We start from the raw sequence: 7,417 nt of genomic DNA on the forward strand, positions 1-7,417 counted from the left end.
AGCCATTAGGAAGACTGCAGCAGCTGGCGGGGGATGGGGCCAGGTGGGACAAGAATTGGAGGGCTGGGTTGGGGCATGTGGGCCTTGCAGGGGGGTAGCCCCTGTGGGGGCCATTTGGCCTCTGCTGGGGAGCCATAACCCCTGTGTGGCCATAGCCCCCCAACAGCCAGCGCTTTAACACTGTAAACGTATCAATAAAACATTGCCCAACTGATCTCTGTCTCTCACTCTCTCTCTCTCCTTATAGCGATGTTTTGTTTTAATTGTGAAGGAACATGGATTTTGGGGTATTTTACAGAGTGACTTTGGGATATTTTTATCAGGGATTTTTCAGCATTCAAATAGGGAATACCAGAATTCATGCTAGGGAGGGCAGTGGTAGGACCCTGCCTGCTCAGAGCTGACATCTTGGACCCAGCTTACTGTGGCTCACCTCCTGGCCAAATGGGGCCAGGAGGACATGCCTTCATAGTACAAAGAAGGCCACCACACCTAGAACATCTTCCAGGTGATAGTTGCCCAGGAAACCAGGCAGGGGGCACACATGGCAGTAGTGCCACACAGAGGCCAACCCCGCAGCCACAGTCCACTGGCAGCTGGCCCAGAGGGGCAGATGCCTCTACTGGCTGTGAAGTCCCCATCCAGGTCTGGCAGATGTGCAGCAGGTCACAGCCAGGCAGCAGCCCCCACTGCCAGACTGCTGCAGTGGGTAAAGGGAACAGGGAACTCTCAGAGCTGCTTCATCAGTCCAGCTGGCACAAGGGGCAGTGTCCCCAGGTACCAATTGGCTGGGCCCCAGAAGCTCCTGAGAGCAAGTAGCCCTGAGCTACTTGCCAGGGTGGCTTTTTGTACTGCTAGGGCCAAGACAGGGCAGCTTTTTATACTGCTGGGGACAGTACAGGTGCTGGCCCTGGGCTCTAGATCCCCCTGGCTGCAGATCCAGGAGGAGCCAGGAGGGTTATTTTGCCCCAAGTGGCACAATTTGCCCCACACCAAAGTCCATGTCTGGGCATGTGCACTGAGGCAAAAAGTCCTGGCTCAAATTTGCACTGCTTCTATTTGAGCTGTTGCAAGACCACACCCTTGCATATGTGGATGCACCCATGAAGGTGAGGCACTTTAATTAAAGTGGCTGTCTGGAAACAGCTCTAATTAAAATGCATTTCCCACCCCCCAAAGCATGTGTATAGGCAGCCTTGGGGTTTAAAGCATACCTAGAATGTTCTAAGTGTCATTTCTGTCCACACCCTTGCTGCCCATTGAGAACCTGTTAAGAAATGAGGACTTTAGGAGAAAATACTGTTTTGTAGCACTGAGTTCAATGCTCACAGAAGAAATGAAAATCTAACCACCTCAAACTGATTCAATGAATCAAGTTCATCCCTATTATAATTCCATTAAGACTTTCTGTTGTTAAGGAATGAATTTGGCTCAAGAAGTTTTTCTGGTGTCTTCCCTTCAACATCCATACATGAATAATTTACATAAGATGAGTTAGAGTACTCAGATGCACTGGAGAGGCATACATATCTTTTGTATGCCTCTCCAGTGCACTGGAATAAGTATCTTTTCTTTGCAAGGTAGTACAGAGAAAGATCATATGTTTGTCTAAGAGTCATTCTTTAGCCTTTCAGTGAGACATAGAAGTTTACTGGTGTGTTTAAGATGTTATTCCTTCTAGCTTCAAATTATTTTTTTCAGCCAAGTTAATGCTAAAGTTGCAATCATTCTCCTGGGATCAGTAATATGTGAAGGCATGGTTTTTACAACAACTTCTTCTTTGTAGCACTTGCAGGGCTTTAATAAATTATCTATCATTCAATACATTCTTTAAATTGTTTATCATTATTAATTAATAGGGACCTACCAAATTCATGGTGGAAGTAAAGTTGGATTCTTTAATCTTGCATGTTCCCTCGCATGCATCTTGTGTCTTGCCCCCGCCCCATCCCTGCTGATAAGCGAAGGACCCTGTCGCTCCCTCCTGATCATGAGGAAAGCTAAAACCACTGTTTTAAACATGGTACTTTTTTTGCCTCCGTGCCAGTCAGCAGCAAACAGCAGGGCCATCTGGGGCCCCCAGCCAGTCAGTGGCAGGAGGCAAAAATCAGTGGCGGGCTGAACTGCCCTGATGTCTGCCCTGAGGTGTGCATGCAGTCACCGCCAGCATGGAGCTGATGCCAGAGCTGTGGAGCCCGGCACAGGTGTTTGCAGCTTGCCCACTGCTTGCTGCAGCTGCCTAGAGCCCAGGCTGGCTACAAACAGCTGCGCTGGGCTCCAGACCCCTGCTTTCAGCTCTGTGCCAGGAGCAGGGGAGAGACCGGGGTTGCACTGCCTGAAGCCCCTCCCCCACCACCCACTCCAAGGCACATGTGCACGCACCGTTACAGAGCTGATGGTGGGGCTCCAGAGCCCAGCACAGCTGTTTGCAGCCTCCTGGCTGCAGCCAGCCCCAGCTCTGGATAGCTGCTGCCAGCTGGGAGCCCAGGCTGCTCCCAGCAGGTAGCTGGGATGCTGCAAGCCCTGCAGGGAGTAGCCCAGGATCCAGAAGCTACCCATAGCCAGGGTTGGCTGCAGCTGGCGGGCTACAAACAGCTTCTGCCTCCTGGCCCTAATAGGTGCAGTGCCAGCACCTGCTGCCCTCCCAGAGCCTGGGGCTGGGAGACAGCTGGGGCTGGCATGGGAGGGCAGCAGCTGTTTGTAGGCTGGCTGTAGCTGGCCCCAACTCCAGATAGCTGCTGATAGCTGTGGAGCCTGGGCTGCCGCCATGGAAGCCCTCCTGCAAGCAGCTTGGGCTCCATGGCTATCAGCAGCTACTCTGAACGCAGACCCAGCCCTGGCCCCAGCTGCTTCTTAGCCCTGGGCTCTGGGGAGGAGCACGTACCAGCAATGCTCCCCACTGTGTTGCCCTGGCTGCTTCTGCAAAGCAGTGTTGGAACCCAGCATGGCAGGGCACAGTGGGGGGCACAGAAAGATGCCTGCTCCTCGCTGACCTGCCACACTTCCCCTGCACAACCCTGCGCTGCTGCCTATGCTGCTCCTGTGCACACAGGGTAAGTGTGGCAGGGCAGTGGGGAGCTCAGAGCAACAGGAAGCTTTCTACATCCCCTGCTGTGTCCCGCCATGCCAGGTTCCAATGCTGCTCTGCAGAAGCAGCGGCGAGGGCAGCACAGCAGGGAGCATTGCCAGTATGTGCTGCCTTCCCAATGCCCACGGCCGGGTCTGGGGCTGGGAGGCAGCTATGGCTGGGACAGAGGCAGAGAGGCAACAGATGTTTGCAGCTGGCCCAGGTTCTGGGTAGCTCCTGACAGCCACAGAGCCTGGGCTGGGGGGCAGGGGCTTTGGGTTGGGGAGTAAAGGGCACAAGCAGCGCATCCTGCCATCGCCCGGAAGATGTTCCCAGTGTGGTGGCCTGCTTTGAACTGTCAAAGCATGTCTTTCTGGCCCTACCTCCAACTGGATCAAAGGTGCCAGCTCTGACCAGGCTCCTCTGCCTGAGTCCTGCCACTTGCCTCCTTACCAGGAATTTGAAAACTGAAAAATCCCTGATAAAAAAAATCCCAAAATCATCCTGTAAAATATTCCAAAATCCATGTTCCTCCACAACTAAAATAAAAGACCACTATATGTATATAGCGAGAGTGTGAGAGACAGACAGACAGTGATCAGTTGGACAATGTTTTATTGATATATCTACAGTGTTAAAGCAATTTGGAAGCCTACTGGTGTCTCTATCATCGTAATAAGGTGAATTCTAAATACGTATATGTTTTGCTGCTCCCCAGAGGGGCTACATCCCCAAACCATGGGTAACAGCCCCCCATAGGGGTCATAGCACCCCCACAGGGGCCACAGTCCCCGAAAGGGATTGCAGTATGAGGAAAATTTTGTCATTGCCACATGTACCTCTTACAGTGTCTCAAAGGGCTTTGACATGCTGCAAGATGCACGTGCATGCTCATCTGGATGCGCCCCATGTGTATTAAGCCCCCACCAGTTTAAAAATGGCTGCTGAGGTGCTTTATCTAAGTCTTGTCAAATGAGGTTTAGATAAAGCATCTCATGTCCATGGACATATGGTGTTTCATTTTCATCACAGAAGTATGTGGACTTTGGGTTCCTTTTTTAAGTCTGAAAATTGCAGATTTTTTTTAATCAGAGAAAACCAGGATCCCTGCACATCACAATGAAACCATGCTGGAGCATTCTAATTGGAACGTGGAGTAGACTTGATTAACCAAGTCTGCTGTAATGCATTTTAATTAGAACATGAACCAACACATATACAGCCACCCCAACAAGAGTCTAGATGTACTTACCACTTTAGACTAGTTTGAACTACCCAAAACATTTCAAAAGTACAGTGGGAAAAGCAAGTATTATTCTGAGCTGGTTCAATGTTATGTATGGACACTGAGTATTCCAAGCCTAGTGTCTGATCAGTCCTCTGGGCATCTCAAACAGCACTGCTCCTCATCCTCCCAAACCCATGTAGGGCAATGGGACTGTTCTGGGATGCAAGTAGGGCTCTACTGCCCAAAGCCTCCAGGGCCTGGCAACCTCTCCACTCCAACCCTCTGTCCCTATCTGTCCTCTACCTTTAAAGGAATCCTGGGGAAATAATTGGCACTAGCCCCCAGAAGGCATGATGGTCTGGGAACTCCACCATCCTTGGTAACATTTTGGCAGCAGTGCATTCCCTAAAAGATATGGGTTCTACTTAGAACTGACTTAATGACTTATTATCACCCCCGATTCCTGCTAATCTCTCTCCACTCCACAAGTGTTAACAATCCTTTCTCCTTTTTAATGGTCTTGGTGCTCCATTATTCAAACTATGTTTTGACTATTTTGTGCCTAGTGTCTTTTTAGCTTCATATACAGTTTTGCAAATTAGTGCACATTCCAATAATTATACTTGTTTTTGTTTTAATCTTAAACTAAATAATATCGTGCTATCCCCCTAGCATATTAGTAAAACTTCTATTTTCTCTTTAACTGGAGAAAAATGTATTGTGTTATATGTGATGTGCCGCACCATCTGCACCCCTCATTTCAAAATCTCAGATCTGCCCATGCAATTCTGAACCAGTTCCTGATTAGCAGTATTCTTGGAACAGTACGTCTGTCCATACCCTAAGTCTAGATGGAGTCTGAGAAGGAGGCTTTCCATACCAAACATTTTAAACTGCTAATGTTGGACATCTGTGTTTAATGACCTGATTCTTCCTCTCTAAGAGTGGCACTGGCGAGAATCATAAACAAGGACATTTATATGTGGTAAAACCAATGACAGAAAAGAATCAGGCCCTGTAGAGAAGACATTCAAGGACTCAGGAAGAAATTATGTGCCTTACCTGTCACAGGCCAGCTGGGCACTGTGAGCGTATCAATTTAGTTGCAGACTGACTGGGTGCTGCAACTGTACCAGCCACTGGGCTGTTTGGTTCCTGATCAAGGCGGCAGAGTTGGGAGTGAAGCAAAGGCAAATTTATTATAGCTACATACACACAACAGTTAACAGAAAGATAAATGTAATAAGCAGATAATGCAGTATTAAAGAACTAATAGTAAATAATAACAACAGATACAACAGATAGATGGCTCTATTCTGTTGCAAGCCAACTGGGCACTGAGAGGATATCAGTCAGCGGGCTGTTCAAAACAACAGATAGACAGACATGGGTTGGCAACTTATCGATAGTCCCTTGATTCCAGGTACGCACCAAGTAATTCCAGTGAAGTCAGGCGTCCCCAATCGACGCTGTCGGAGGGATTGCCGGGGAAAGTCCCTTGATCAGGAGCCGATCCTCACTCACACCAGGAGTTCAGAGTCTGGGCTTAGAATAGCGATGACCATTCTGTTCCCTCCTTCCTGCTGGTCACCTGACGCACATGCTTTTTATACCTAGTCTTATGCTAATCTGTTGGCTTTAGAGCCACTCACAATCTTGCCCTATAGCTGTTACTCTATGGGATTGAAAGGTGTTAAAAATTATCATAAAAGGTTACTACCCAGACTGGGGTTTATCCAATAAGAAAATTACAATGTAGCACCTTTAGGTTTGAAATTGACATTACTCCACCTAAGCCCAACCCCTTTTAGGTTTCTCTGAATATGTTTTCTTGGGACTTGCTTTCCTGGAATGCATTGGGTATGCCAGGTGGTTGGATCCAGTTTTTATCGTCAAGACTGAACCCTGAGCAAAAACCGATAGGTCAGCTAATCTTGCAGCTACAGCCTTGCCTTTGGGGCCCAGTCAGTTGCACAAACAGTTAGTTTTATCATTCTGGTTAAACTTATGACAGACAAGTTACATTTGCAGGTTACGAACTTACAAGCTTTATATTAGGCAAAAATTCCAAATGCCTCCAAGAAGCACATATTTATTGCTTATTAATCTCTCTGGTTCTGGCCATCACACTTACCAAAATAGATATCCAATGGGCATTAAGTATCTAATAACAATCTATACCCTCAGAAGTCTCACCTTGTATCTATTAAGTTATAATGAAATAATCATAAATAATGACCAAGAAATAATAGCTTACCTTTTCAAATGTTTGTGACCCTGAGCTCCCAGCCTTCAGTTGGTATGTATCAGCATAACCACTGGAGAATCAATGAGGTTATTCTAATTTGCACTAGCTCAGGATTCAGTCATGTATTTCAGTATCAAGAGACATTAAGTTCATACAAACTTTTAAGAGGTCTGCTATAGTTCCCAAATACAGGGCAAATGAGCTTTAGTATGGGAGAAATTTTAAATTTCCCAGTTTGTATTGTTCTAACAGTTGTTAGTTCTGAACTTGTACATTGTAGTAGCGACCTTTTCTCCCAGCTGCCCTAGTTTGATTGTTCTCCATGAGCAACAAAGCTCTATAAAATAATCATGGGGAAACTCAAAGCCAAAGGACACTCCCCTGATTTCATTACCAAGGCAAAACCCTGATATTTCAGTGAACCTGGGCAGCAGGAAAATAGTGGAAAATGAAGTGATACTCAGTAAAATTTGCTTTGAGATTTGGGGTTTGTTGGAACACATATATTTAAAGGAAAATGTCTTGACAAGTTGTCAGTTAGTGGGCGAAGCTACAAGAGATGCTATTTCACCATAGCAATGAGCTGTGGTGATGTAGCTCAACGCTACGGCAACATAGCATTGGCAGGCACTAACTGTAACACTACCACTACTGCGCAGTAGCAATGAACTGTTGTGCAATTGCTCACTGCTACTGCACAATAGGGTCAAAAACAATCTCTGTGCCACCAGAACTGTGAAGCACTTTAATACTTGCTTTAGCAAGTACTGAATGACTGTGTAGTACCAACTGCAAAGCCAGGGTCATGTGTAGATGCTCCCAGTGAGAACAGAAATTGGGGGCGAAAGGGTTCCTATGAACCTCTTAGAATGAA

This window comes from Crocodylus porosus, unplaced genomic scaffold (assembly GCF_001723895.1).
Source record: "Crocodylus porosus isolate Cpor-Errol unplaced genomic scaffold, CroPor_comp1, whole genome shotgun sequence".
NCBI classification, from domain to species: Eukaryota; Metazoa; Chordata; order Crocodylia; family Crocodylidae; genus Crocodylus; species Crocodylus porosus.